The sequence below is a fragment of the Microcaecilia unicolor genome, chromosome 11 (assembly GCF_901765095.1).
Source record: "Microcaecilia unicolor chromosome 11, aMicUni1.1, whole genome shotgun sequence".
Taxonomy (NCBI): Eukaryota; Metazoa; Chordata; class Amphibia; order Gymnophiona; family Siphonopidae; genus Microcaecilia; species Microcaecilia unicolor.
In genome coordinates, this window is record NC_044041.1 from 25,329,605 (window position 1) to 25,344,774 (window position 15,170).

Consider the following 15,170-nt stretch of genomic DNA (forward strand, 5'->3'; position numbering starts at 1 on the left):
AGAAGAGAGAACAACCCATTCAGTTAATCCTTAAAAAGTGCAAAAACAAACAGGGTCAACATGCAGAGGATTTTTTGTTTGTTACATTTGTACCCCGCGCTTTCCCACTCATGGCAGGCTCAATGCGGCTTACATGGGGCAATGGAGGGTTAAGTGACTTGCCCAGAGTCACAAGGAGCTGCCTGTGCCTGAAGTGGGAATCGAACTCAGTTCCTCAGTTCCCCAGGACCAAAGTCCACCACCCTAACCACTAGGCCACTCCTCCACTGTTGCTACTATTTGAGATTCTACATGGAATGTTGCTATTCCACTAGCAACATTCCATGTAGAAGTCGGCCCTTGCAGATCACCAATGTGGCCGCGCAGGCTTCTGCTTCTGTGAGTCTGACGTCCTGCACGTATGTGCAGGACGTCAGACTCACAGAAACAGAAGCCTGCGCAGCCTTCTATATGGAATGTTGCTAGTGGAATAGCAACATTCCATGTAGAATCTCCAATAGTAGCAACATTCCATGTAGAATCTCCAATAGTATCTATTTTATTTTTGTTACATTTGTACCCCACACTTTCCCACTCATGGCAGGCTCAATGCGGCTTACATGGGGCAATGAAGGGTTAAGTGACTTGCCCAGAGTCACAAGGAGCTGCCTATGCCTGAAGTGGGAATCGAACTCAGTTCCTCAGTTCTCCAGGACCAAAGTCCACCACCCTAACCACTAGGCCACTCCTCCACTGTTGCTACTATTTGAGATTCTACATGGAATGTTGCTATTCCACTAGCAACATTCCATGTAGAAGTCGGCCCTTGCAGATCACCAATGTGGCCGCGCAGGCTTCTACATGGAATGTTGCTAGTGGAATAGCAACATTCCATGTAGAATCTCTAATAGTACCAACATTCCATGTAGAATCTCCAATAGTATCTATTTTATTTTTGTTACATTTGTACCCCACACTTTCCCACTCATGGCAGGCTCAATGCGGCTTACATGGGGGCAATGGAGGGTTAAGTGACTTGCCCAGAGTCACAAAGAGCTGCCTGTGCCTGAAGTGGGAATCGAACTCAGTTCCTCAGTTCTCCAGGACCAAAGTCCACCACCCTAACCACTAGGCCACTCCTAGTGGGGAGGAAGAAGTAGACAAACTAAGAAGAGAAGTTTGAACATAAATGCAAATGACAAGAAAAAAACTAGAATGTGAAACTACAAAAGTGGAGCAGTGGAACGTATTCCTGAAGTCATGAGGACTAAGATTCTGATTTTTCAAGTACCCTCCACTGATTTTTGGAGATCTACTTAACAAATTGTATTAAGGGGAAACCTAGCATAACTGCTGCGTAATGTTAGAGAGACCTCATTTGGGGATATTTTAATAAAATTACTTATGTGGTAAGTACGTACTGAAAATGCATAGAGTGAAACAAATGCAAGGTCTGGTTGCGTGATTGAAAGAGTGATTCCTCCTCTCGCTAGGGCTAGATGGGAATCTACACGGAATTCGGCTTTTTTCTATTTGTCTCCCTCTCTTTGGAATGGCCTTCCAAAAGAGATCAGACTTCAGAAATCTTACTTTCATTTTCGGAAACTTTTGAAAACCTTCTACTTTATCAATTATGTAGAACAGAATTTAGAATAATGGAAGAAAGGTTATAAATGGGCATCTGTAATATATATTAAAGGAGAAATTAGATCTTACCTGCTAATTTGCTTTCCTTTAGTCCCTCCGGACCGGACCAGGATTGGACTGATGGGTTGTGCTCGCCTACCAGCAGGTGGAGACTGAGAAAAAACTCTGACTCTAGAGAGCCAATAGGAGCCCTGGCCATGTGACCTTAGCCTCAGTATTTGAATAACAAAGCAGGAAAGAAAGAAAGACCTTCTGTGCCGTATGGAATCCTAGCAGCCACAAAGCACTCGGCAATGCCAAGTATCAGAGCTCACCAGCAACTCTCACCAGAGAAGTGGTATGGCCCAATATGTATTACAGCTCACCAGCAACTCTCACTAGAGAAGTGGTATGGCTCACTTGTACTATAGCTCACCAGCAACTCTCACCAGAGAAGCGATATGGCTCACATGTAATATAGCTCACCAGCAACTCTCCCCAGAGAAGTGGTATGGCTCACGTATAATATAGCTCACCCGCAACTCTCACCAGAGAAGTGGTATGGCTCACTTGTCTTATAGCTCACCAGCAACTCTCACCAGAGAAGTGGTATGGCCCACTTAAGATTTTATATATATTCCATCAACTGAGCTTACCAGCAACTCTCACCAGAAAAGTGGTAAATCATATTTAAGGTTTTATAGATATTCCAGCAACTGAGCTCAGCCACAACTCTCACCAGAGAAGTGGTATGGTAGATTCCAGCAATTGAGCTCACCAGCAACCACCAGAGAAGTGGTATAGACCACGTAAAGTTCTGTATATATATAGTATTGTTCCACGAATCGTAAAGGAATGAATACACTTCCTACTGAATACACTTCCTACTTAATAAAAGAAGCTAAAGAGTAGAGAGAACATGGGAGGGGCCTGGTCCGGTCCGGAGGGACTAAAGGAAAGCAAATTAGCAGGTAAGATCTAATTTCTCCTTCCTTAGCATCCCTCCGGACCGGACCAGGATTGGACTGATGGGAAGTACCAAAGCAGTAATCTGAAGGGAGGGACCCTATGAAAACTGCAGAGAAATGTTCATGCTGCATAGGCCACCTGGCGACAACTAACATGTAGTGTGTCCCAATGAGCAAAATAAAATGAAACTAGGACTAAGTTGCCAACTTACCAATGTGCACCGAGAGCACCAAAAATCGCCATAGTAAGAATAGAGCCCGCTTCTGAAGTTGTGGAATATGTTGTAATACGCTGTGGAACTGCCCTCTCAGCGAGAAGAGAAATAGACATTCTCATTTCCTTGATCCTTCGCAATATAGCGGGTTAGAAACAATGAAAAACTTTTACGCCTACTGGCTAGAAGGACAAAACCAATAAGAAAAAACCGATTGGGAAAGGTGAAAACTTTAAACTACAGCAGACCGAAAAGAAGTTACCAACCGTAGAAGTATTCCACACATAGATCTACTTGCTGCAATGGCTACTGGGAAACACTGCTTGAAGAGGAAAACTTTATAGAAAAAGTTATGGCTACTAGAAAACAGAACTTTAAGAGTCTGTTCACCTAGTTCACCTAGCTGGTGGACGAAGCGGGAGGTACAGGTGCAGGACTCCTTTAAGAAACCGCTTTGACAGTGGATGCTGCATAAGCGTGCGGTTGTCAACAGTATCATGCATCACTGATAGAGCTGCCAAATGAACTCTAATGGATGAGTAAGACAGACAAGATTTCGCAAGATGCAGAAGATATTCCAAAACATGCAAAATGGATACTGTTTGTGGAATGAAGTGGCGAGAGGAGTACCACAGAGTGAACCGTCGCCACTTTGATTCATAGGACTTTAATGTAGATTTCTGTCTGGAAGCAATTAAAACTTGAAGTACTTCCTGCGAAAACATCAAAGATGTTGCAGACCCAGTAACCACGCCATAAGTTTGAGTGACTGGGGGTCCGGATGTAGAAGGGTGCCTTGGTTCTGCGTAAACACCTAGTGAGATGATGGAAGAAACGCATAAAGAAGGCTGAAAAACCCCTGCTGGACGTTGGCATCTGTCCCTGTCTCCGTCAAGACTGTTGCTGAACGGAAGAAGCAAGAAATGTTCGTGAGCCTGAAGGCAAAAAGAGATAGCCCTGAAGTGTCGCAGTGAGGAAGTAAGGCTGAAAAAATGAGAGTCCATTCACCTAAATGCAGGGTGACACAACTAAGAAAAAATGAGTACAAACTCAAGAGTATACTCTTAACTCCTCCTTGGCGGATGACATAACCCATTGCCATGGCAAGGACCAACATAGCTCTCTCCGCCTTGTTTGTCAGTAGGGAAAACAAAATTCACCCGAAGGTAAAACGAATTGCTGAGGTCCCCCAGAAAAAAAAATATATACAAACAAGCTTCTGCCAAAAAGTGTACTGCACGAAGCATCCCAATGACAGAACTAAGGTTCTTGAGATAACTAGATGACACTTAAATAGTGCGATTGATGACCCTGAGATTCGCAATAGGATGAAGGAAAATTCCTTCTTGGGCATTAGAAAGTAAAATTGCATTCTGCAGAATAGAGCGAGGAAATGGCCGAAGGCCCAAGGTCACCAAGAAAAATATAAACTGGGATGTTTGCAGAGGAGACAAAAGACTGTGCGCCAACCTGACTAAACAAAGAGAAAATCAGAGATATCTGATGAGAGATCAAATGAGAGGCCTGGCTACAATCACCACCCAACCTAAAGACTGTAAGAAATGCAACACCCGGTGCGTGACCTGAGAACTCTGCTGATAAGACTTTCTCCAATTAGGCAGTCGTCTAGGTAAGAATGAAATGACCCTAAGAGCGCAATGAACATCCTCTTAGATCTATAAAAGAACGGAAGAGAAAGTACTGCTGAAAATGACCGGTTAATGCATAAGCAAAAAACTAGCCATTCTCTGGATCCTGAGGAGAAGAGGAAGGGTGACCAAGGACACCAGTTAAATAGGGCTACAAACTCCAACCCTATCTCTATGGCGTTCCATAGTTGGGTAAGTTCTGAATATAAAAAGTTCTGAATATAGGAGTCCACCAGCTATGGTAGTACGCTCCGGACAGAAAAAAATTGTCCCAGTATGAACGTCTGATTCACCGGCCTGTAATTTCTTGGATCTCCCTAATCCACATACCACTAATCCACGTACCACGGTCATGCGTCCTCCCTCACTGAGATGTAGATTGTAAGCTCCTTTGAGCAGGGAACGTCCTTCTTTGTTAATTTGTACAGCGCTGCGTAACCCTAGTAGCGCTCTAGAAATGTTAAGTAGTAGTACCAGACTCACACCCAATAGATATGAATGTTGAGCTTGTTTCAGGTTAAAACACCGAACCTAGGCCCAGGGTCCCCGGTGTTCCTAGTGGTGAACAGCCATGGCAAATATTGTATGCGTTAGTTTGCAGAATTACTGCAAAGCCTTGCTTTTGGAGCAGAGATTTCTGTTCGATACTCTCGTGAGAGGTTTTATTTATTTTTTTTTTTTTTTCTTTTCTTTAATGCTGTTCTGGCTGTAGAAAGGTGGACATTTGAGCTTCCCCAGAATGGCAAAACTTATGTACCTATGCCCATTAGATATGAATGCTGGACTTGATGGACTTTAGGCCTTACCCAGCATAACCATACTTATGTACCTATGGTATAAATACACAGGAAGTGAGTGAATCCCCTTCCAATTGAAAGAACACTCTGGAGTGAAGGCGCATAGAATGAAAATGAAAAAGGACAAACTTGGAAATTACCTGTAACGAAAAAAGTGAAGTTGTGCCACAGCCACTTGGTGAAGGCAGTGTAGACAAGACTGTATCTGAATTCAAGAAAGCTTGATATAACATCAGGTCTCTAAGGAAGAGGAAGAGATAGCAGATGGTATGTATAGGCATACTGGACCAAACCAGGATGTTTATAATCTGCCAATGCTGAACTGATAGAGTAGAGACAAACACGAGTAGATGGTTTGAGGACCGTCCACTATCTTTAAGTGAAAGGATGACTTTATTCTCTAAGTGACCATATGTCCTGTAAAAACCAGAAGAAAGCTAAAATGAAAAATGAGAGGCTTCAAGGCAGTTGGAAAAGAAGGGAAGACATGAATAAAGCATGCCTGCTAAGGCAGCTGAGTGACTGGGAGCTTGGTAGACAGGACTGTCCCTCAGAGAATATGAAAGAGCTGATATATCCCCATGGCATCTGAACAATATACTGTATGCCTCTAGAGAAGGCTTCTTAAAGTCGGAAAAAGAAAACACTGTATAACACTACAGCCATTGAGAGTGTCTGTTAAGTTCTTAAAACACTATATAACATCATACGCATGGAGTAAAATGCTTGAAAGGAACTAAGATATTATGGTCAGAATTGCAAAGTACCAATCAATTGACTCTTAGACAATGTAGTCCTATTCACCAGGGAATGAGAAAGACAGAAATTTACTCTATGCCTATAGAGAAAGTTTCTAAAGTTCTTAAAACACTGTATAATACTACAGCTATTGAGGAAAATGCTTGAAATGAATTATGATATTATGATAAGATGTAGATTTTCCATCAGGCAATGAAAAATGACTGAGCACCAGAAAAAACTAGTGTTAACAGCCCCGTGATACATAGAAATTTAAAAGAAGAAAAGCTTGTTATATATCCATATATGAAAGGAGCCCCCTTTCAACCAAATATTGCCTGCTGATGTGAAGAGCATTTTAGAATACGCCGTTCAGCACATACAAAAGTGTACACATCTTGGAGCCGAACTGCTCTATGAACTGCAGCCTTACCTTCAGCAGAGAGATCCCCGACTGATAAGATGGAGGGAGAAACAAAATGGCCGCCGTTCGCTCCACTGGCCCTGTGGCGATCGTCGACAGCGCGCCCGACACCTCCGAACAAGCGGAGCCCAGTGGAACGGCGAAGAAACAACAGCCGGCGAAAAAGGCCCCGAAAAAACTGGAGGCAGCACCGGACCCGAAGAAACCTTGAAGGGAGAGCAAAATTTACATGTTCCGGCTGCGTGAACTGCGCGACGCTGACCGACAGCAGCTGTTTGAACTTTTAAGCCATATCGGAAAAAACAGGTGGCCGCGCTTACACAGTTCGCACCTTTCTTTTTTTTTTTTTTTTCATTTGTTTAAACTGCCGCCGCCAAAACGCAAGAAAATGGAGGAAATTAAATCTGACGAGAAAAATCGCTGTTTAAAGTCACAGATACTGAATTATTTTCTTCTGTTTTTTTTTTTTTATAACCCCTCAATCATAATAAAACACTGGAGCTGCCTGCTCGTTAGAAGTCTGGGGAAAGAAAGGCTGCTTCTTTGAATTTACTTTTATTTGATTTAATTCTTTTAAAGCAGCTACCTGTTAAAAGTGGCTGCCTCTCCCAAAGACGGTACACCTTTCCAGAGAAAGGGACGGCCCTTCCCTGCTAAGCCAGGGAGATGGGGAGGAAGGGGGGTGGACTCGAGACACCCGAGTTTAACACCCCCGAGGCTGTCAAAGAAAGAAGAGAAAGAAAACCCTGTCAAGCCTCTAAATAAGATTCCAGGCACAGAAGAATTATCACAAATATCTGTAATATCTAAAGAGAAAAGGAGAGAGACTAATGGGCTCACTTCCTACCTGCTGGGAGACTGAGAAAATACTGAGGCTAAGGTCACATGGCCAGGGCTCCTATTGGCTCTCTAGAGTCAGAGTTTTTTCTCAGTCTCCACCTGCTGGTAGACGAGCACAACCCATCAGTCCAATCCTGGTCTGGTCCGGAGGGATGCTAAGGAATCAAAACTGTATTGTTTGTCTATGTTCTCCTGTATACTAAATCATGAGTTATACTGTTTTTCATCTTATGTAGCTAGTTTGTGGGTTTGCTGTGCTTTCCTGTAATGACTGGAGTTCTAATGTTTGTCCAACCTGTACATATTGTATTGCTTCTTTTTATAAATTGTAAACCGTTCTGTCTTGCAGTAGCAATAAGATACGGTATATAAATTGACGTAAATAAAAATAAAAATAAAAAATGAGAACTGCTCCTACCGCTTTGACTGTACCACAGGAAGGCAGTATATCAAATCCCATTACCCTTTACTTCAAAGAATCTGAAGACAGCAAGTTTGAACATGTACCATCTTCAGGATATTAAAAATATTCCTGTGTGATGCTATTTTATTCTTAAGGAATTCCCACAGGGTCGATGCAAGGGTATTGGGTGCTCTAAGCGAACCTTCAGCCTTTGCCCCACCCCCAACACACATACAATTATTCAGGTTCCTAATTTCCCCTCCCCCCTAACATACCATGCTTTTTTAATATTAAAGTGTATCACACATAAATAATGACAATTCCTAAAGTCATTTACCCAGATAAATGGGTTGTTAAAAATGTGCTACTCTTCCAGCAAATAAAAGTATGCACTAATGGTTGGTTGAGTTTGTGTGGATGTCAACTATTGTTCCGCTTTCACCGCAGCTGCTCTTTACTGCCCCCCCCCCCCCCCCAGAATCAGGGGCTCTAAGTAACGACCTAGGGCAAGATGCACTAAACTAAACGAGCCTTTAACAAACAAGTTTTAAACTGTGGCATGCACTAAAGGCCATTTTCCGACGGCGGTAGCAGCTAACGAAAACGGAATGCAGATGAGCAAATTGTGCAGAAACCCTATTGTAATGAGATGCACTAACCTTTTCCGATTGCCTTAATGGTGGAAATCACCGGAAAATTTAATGAGAGGTTGTACCTCTCGTTGGGGCTGCGCTAGATTGAAAAATTGTCAAAAACGTATGTCATATATGCCGCCCGAAGACGCCGTGCCGCTCACCTCCCCGTTTTTCAATCAGCTGATATCGGAGAGTGCAGTTGAAAGCGTGCATCAGAAAAATAGCCTTCCATTTTGGCCAAAAATAGCCTTCCATTTTGGCCAAATAATAAAAACTTCCTTTTTGGCCGTGCTTCACTCAGCTGAGAGACCTGGAAGTCTCTGAGCCAATCACTGCGCATTTAGCTGAGCTAAACGCGCTGTGATTGGCTCAGAGACTTCCAGATCTCTTAGCTGACTGTGAAGCACGGCCAAAAAAGACATTTTTATTATTTGGGTGTGAATAATGGCCAAAATGGAAGGCTATTTTTGTGATGCACGCTTTCAACTGCACTCTCCGATATCAGCTGATTGAAACGGGGGTGAGCAGCGCAGGTTCTTCAGGCAAGGTGATATCATAGGTTTGGCTATTGTGCAAATGCGTTTCCTATACCGCTGGCGGAAATTACACCAGATTAACGATACTTTCATGTATCCGATGTTTGAATACCACGCCGAACATGTGCGTCTTTTTTAGTGCATCCTTCGTTTTTTCTAAAACAGTAATGACTTTTACATTTTCGGTTGTTTTTAGTTTTGTTGATGCATCTTGCCCCTAGTCTTGCCTAATGGTTGGGCGAACCCTGACTTCCTATCTTCCCAGGTCATAACTTTTCTCATGTTTCATCTACAATACAGTTGCTACTTTGTTGTAATGCAGTTAAAAGACATGTTTTAGCTTCGTCTTTACATGCTGTTGTGGTGGAATCTTTGAATCAACAGGTCCACCAGTTAATTTAAAGCATGCTTTCATTTGTCCTGTCCTCAGTAACCCACTTGAGGCCTGGAGGTCCTAACAATTAATGCACTATTTCAAGTCTTCCTTTTTGGGCAAATATAATAGAACAACCAATCATAACCGTTTCTAGAGGAAATAACTTATCTAGATCTACATAATACGACTCTTATAAACATCTCACCACTGAGACACACCACTGCTTGACACTTTTATTCAAGGATTTTCTGAGGGTCAATCTGTTATATTTTGATATTTTTGCAGCATTTGAGACAACTAACTACTCAATTTTGCTATGGAGACTGAAGATTAGTCCTTACAGTTCATTTAATTTATCCATCCACATTTGATTTCCCACCTTCCTGTATTAATTCAAGTTGAATTACAATGTACAAACACAATAGCAAACAATACATACTCGTATCATTAAAAAAAAATCTATAAAAATTTTGTTATTGCATTCCCCCTCTGAGGGTCAATTTTGTTCTACTACTACTTATCATTTCTATAGCGCTACAAGGCATACGCAGCGCTGTACACCATACACAAAAGACAGTCCCTGCTCAAAGAGCTTACAATCTAGATAAGACAGGTAAACAGACAGAACAATTAAGGGTAAGGGAATAAAGAGGTGATGATAAAAGGACAGGGCAAGTGAGTTAGGAGTCAAAGTTCTCTGTGCTTTTTTTAATAAACATTATTGCATTCCATTTTTACCAGTTAAAGGCATTCAGGAGGGAATTCTATACATGGTGCTCAAAAATGGGCACAGAAAAAAACAGGCACTGTGGTATTCTATAAAGGGCACACACCCTTTATAGAATACGGCCGATTGCCACACCTAACTTTAGGCTCAGAATTACGCCTGCTCAACGTTGGCACCCAGGTTAGGTATGCTGAGGCAGTATTCTATAAGAGGGATATGGGACTTGATACACCACCTTTCTGTGGTTTTTGCAACTACATTCAAAGCGGATTAAATTGTATATACAGCTAATTATTTGTACCTGGGGCAACGGAGGGTTAAGTGACTTTCCCAGAGTTACAAGGAGCTGCAGTGGGAATCAAACCCAGTTCCCCTGGATCAAAGTCCTCTGTACTGACCACTAGGCTACTCCTCCACATAACTTTCAATCAAGCAACCAGACCTTGCGTTTGTTTCACTCTATGCATTTTCAATAAATACTTACCACATAAGCAATTTTGTTAAAATATCCCCAAATGGGGGTCTCTCTAACATTATACATAACTATGTGGGCAACATTTGGAAATGCCCCCTTTTCAGTTATGTGCTAGTAGAGGTAGGCGCAATGCCTTACAGAATTGCACCCAGCTAGTTGCATGCACAAATTGTAATGAGTGCCAATTAACTTCAATAATTGGTTAGCATCCAATAATTGATAGTTAAGGGTTTGTTGCTCAAATTTGGGTGGGCAAATCTGGATGCCATGTATAGAATCCAGGAGCCTGTTTTTATCTGTTTCTACTCTCATTGATTTGATATGAAAGTGGCTGTTTTGCAACAAAGTGATACCAAATTCAGGGAAAACAGAGGCTCTAATTATTTGTAAACCACCATTATCTGAAAATCTCAAGACCCTCTGTGTGGATGATGTTAAGCTCTATAGGTCAAAACAAGTACGTTATTTAAGTGTTACCATGGATGAGGGTTTAAGATTTTGGCCTTAAAATGAGGAATGTTACCAAAACACATTTCTGTATGTTACAACTACCGAATAGATTAAAACCATTACTTAATACAACAAAGTGAATATCTGATACAAGTATTAATTGCTCTCAATACTGGACTGCACCATAAGTCAGTCTCCCAGTTACTATGTTCTCATAGGCTTCTACAGCTGGTGTCATGATTGTTGCGTCTGATTGGGTTGTGCCACGTCCAAGTAAATGGAACCAATGTTTTCAGCAATCGTGTTGTGACTCTCTTCAGGGTGTGAAAGGAAGCCACAACATGATGGCCAAAGCGTTGGTTCCATTTACTTGTTCACAGAACAACTTGGACAGCCGCAACAATCCCAGTTACCATATTAAAGACAGTGCAACAAGCTGAAAATGCTGCAGCCCAGATTGCATAAGAACATATTAAAGACAGTGCAACAAGCTGAAAATGCTGCAGCCCAGATTGCATAAGAACATATTACTACCCATCTTTCATCTTTAGATATTGTGTGCAGTTTAGAAAGCCCTTGACTTTCTTATTTGCAAGTAGCAATTTTCTTTTGTCAGCCAGAGTATTCTTTATTGACAGCAGAGTCAGGTCTTTTCATCTGTGCCCACCAGTAAAGCTGCCATTCAATCTTTATCTAGAGCCAGGCTTTTGCAAATTACTGGTCCGATATAATGGAATACCTTTGCAACTGAATTGCAACTGGGCACTGATCTTTCGGAAAATTAAAATAAGATCAAAAGTATCCATTTTATTCAAGAACTTTTAACAATTCTGAAAAGTGAATCTGCCCACAAATTCTATCTTATATTTATATTTAGGAAAAAGAAATATAACCCCCCCTGCATCAATTTATAAATACATCATGTATTAACTAAACCGGTTTTCTATTCCACTCTTATTCCCAGCACATTTTCCTCCTGCATTTTTCCCTCTACTCACTAAAACAATCATGAGAAATAAAACAGGAAACTGATAGCGAAAAGTATTTCTGGAACTACTAATTAGAACTTAAGAGCATGTGAACAAATAATACCACAGTTTAATTCCCCAAAGAATTAACAGGAAAAAAGTCTTGGAACTAGTAGGAAAAATGCTCCAAATAATGCAAACAATTATTATTATTAGCAGATCACAGTGGAAAAGACTAAGGGGCTCATTTTTGAACAGAAAAATGTCCAAAAAGCAGCAGATGGACCTTTTGTTTTGCCAAAACATCCACACCGCTATTTTCAAAAGTCATTTTTAATACGATTTTCTATGCAGTTCATATGCAGTGTGTCCAAATCACAAAGGAGCGTGTTTGGAAGCAGGATTTGGGCATTCCCAAAACTTGGACGTTTTCCCTACTATAATGGAACAAAGCAAAATCACCCAGGACTAACAGTTAAACATTTTAGTCAAGACCTGTTTCAATCACACCTAAGTCACAAAATGGTGCCCTAAGTGACCAAATAACCACTGGAGGGATTAAGGCATGATCCCCTCTTACTCCCCCAGTGGTCACTGATCTCCTCTCACCTCCCCCCCCCAAAGGTGTGAAAGAAACAGTACATACCAGCTTCTATGACAGCTTCAGATATTATGGCCAGTCCAATGAAAGAAGCAAGCAGATCCCTAGAGTAGCCTTGTGGTTGGTGCAGTGCACTGTAGAGAAGGGGACCAGGCCTATAGCCCACTCTGTTACACTTGTAGTGGAAAATGTGAGCCTGCCAAAACCCACAAAAAACCTACTGTATCTAGTGTACCTACATAGAGATGACACCTGCAGCCATAAGGGCTACTGTAATGGGGTACCGTAGGTTTTTGGTGGGATCATCTTCCAAAAGGCCTACAAGGAAAATACATAGCCTACAAACTACTTCAACAAATCACACAATTACCACAGCTCACCTCTAACTTACCTAACACTTCCCTCTATCCTCCTTCACCCAATCTTTAAACAGTAATAATTGTACTTGTCATCATGAAACGACTATGCTAATCTTCTCTTACCAACACTCAAACTATAAGAATTGTACCTGTTAACACGAAATGATTATGCCATAACCACACTCTGTAAGCCACTTTGAGCCTACAAATAGGTAGGAAAAGGTGGGATACAAATGCAATAAATAAAAATAAATAAATAAATATAATGGGGTAATGGTGAGAAGTGTACCTGGGACCTTTTAGGTGAAGTCCACTGTAGTGCCCCCTAGGTTGCTCCACTGCTCTGCTGGGATGTCAGTGTAGCCAGACTATTAAGAATGCTGGCCCCTCCATACATCCCAGTGGCTTCTTTGTGCGTTTTTCCCTGGACGTTTATTTTTCGAAAATGGTCCAAAAACAGATACACTGAGCACAAACACATCTAGCAAATGGCCATTTTCAAAACAAAAAGCTGGATGTTTTTATGGCTTCACAAAGACCATGTTTGCTACTGGATTTTTGGACGTTTTCCACAAAACATCCAAAATCTGATTTACACATCATATCGAAAATGCCCCTCCATGTCTTACAGCAATACTGGTACTAGACAAGTTATAGAAAAAGAAAATACTACTTCACACAATGAGTGGTAAACTCATGCCATGGAATAGCCTCCCAGTGGAAAGTCAAAAACAGATAGCAAGAACTGACAGGACAAGAAAAGATGGGCAGCTGGCATAAAAAGCTTATTTTTCATGCTCCATGCACCTATATGGAGTAGGAGGTAGTTTTGCTTTTCCTCCCTCTGCTGGTAAGAGGGCATAAGGGTTGACTCAAGGAAAGGGGACAAGAAAATGTGCATCCTACAAACAAATGAAGAAAATGTGATTACAAAAATGGTATGTTAAAAAATATTCCAAAAATCAGGAAAGGCAATTATCAGGTAAACATAACTGAAATTTGTTAAGAGGAGGACTAACAAAAGGCAGAAATATTAAGCGCCTCTGCCTTTTGAATCTGATGTACAAAAATGATTTATATTCAGTTAGTCCTCGTTCAATTGGTGCTGACAAACTATAAGATGACATCTACTATAATAAAACTCACCCTCAACATTCTGAAGACAACGTTCTGAAGTCACTCAGCCACTCCCTGAAGGGTTCATAGCTTCATGGTGGTGAAGCCACAACACTGACCATGTCTCTCTGCCCCGCCCTCGCATGACGGACCAATCAGAAAAAACACCCTCAACATTCTGAAACACAAAGGACCATCACAACACCATTCCCAGGCAACACTAGGCAACGTAAGACGGACCAATCAGAGGAAACTACGTGACAATAAGGGAGGAGCATTCCCCAGCAGAATGGCTCATTATCTGTGCAGCACGGAGAGCACAGAACCACCACTGGAACGAGAGAAGAATATTCCTGCTGTGGGTATGTGCAAAAGTAGACCGGGGGGGGGGGGGGGGGGGGGGGGGGAGGAGAAATTTTTAAATGCCTAATGCCAGTACTGAAGAGTGCCAGAGGGCCTATAGCAAAGACTATATTTGGGATCGCTTGACATGGAGTCGGAGGAGCCGGAAAACAACGTACCCGTCACCATCTGGGACAACCTGCACACACACCGCACCCTCACACTCAAAATAACTCTGTGACACATACACACACACACACAAAAAGCCACATGCTAGCGCCCGTTTCATTGGTTTCGGAAACGGGCCTTTTTTACTAGTTTGTTAATAAAACTATTGACTTCAAATAAATAACACACCTAATTTACTCATTTCCATAACAGCCTTAAAGAACTGAATCAAATCAAAAATCAGTTCATATGAGCAAATCATAGTAACATAGTAGAATATGGCAGATAAAGACCTGTATGGTTCATTTTTTTATTTTTGTTACATTTGTACCCCGCGCTTTCCCACTCATGGCAGGCTCAATGCGGCAGGCAATGGGGGGTTAAGTGACTTGCCCAGAGTCACAAGGAGCTGCCTGTGCCGGGAATCGAACTCAGTTCCTCAGTTCCCCAGGACCAAAGTCCACCACCCTAACCACTCATCCAGTCTGCCCAACAAGATAAACTCGCATGTGCTACTTTATATGTATACCTAAACCTTGATTTGTCCTTGCCATTTTCAGGGCACAAAACGTAGAAGTCTGCCCAGCACTAGCTTTGCTTCCCAATTACCGGTGTTGCCACCCAAACTCTGCTAAGCTTCTGTGGATCCATTCCTTCTGAACAGGATTCCTTTGTGTTTATCCCACGCATTTTAAAATTCCACTACCATTTTCATCTCTACCACCTCCTATGGGAGGCCATTCCTACTACTACTACTACTATTTAGCATTTCTATAGC

General features: G+C 41.8%; 1 protein-coding gene across 2 annotated transcripts in view; it reads right to left on the bottom strand.

Moving 5' to 3' along the window:
- The window catches only part of KIAA1671 (KIAA1671 ortholog), a 357,819-nt gene that overhangs the window by 257,561 nt on the left and 85,088 nt on the right, over positions 1–15,170 (bottom strand). The window lies entirely within an intron of this gene.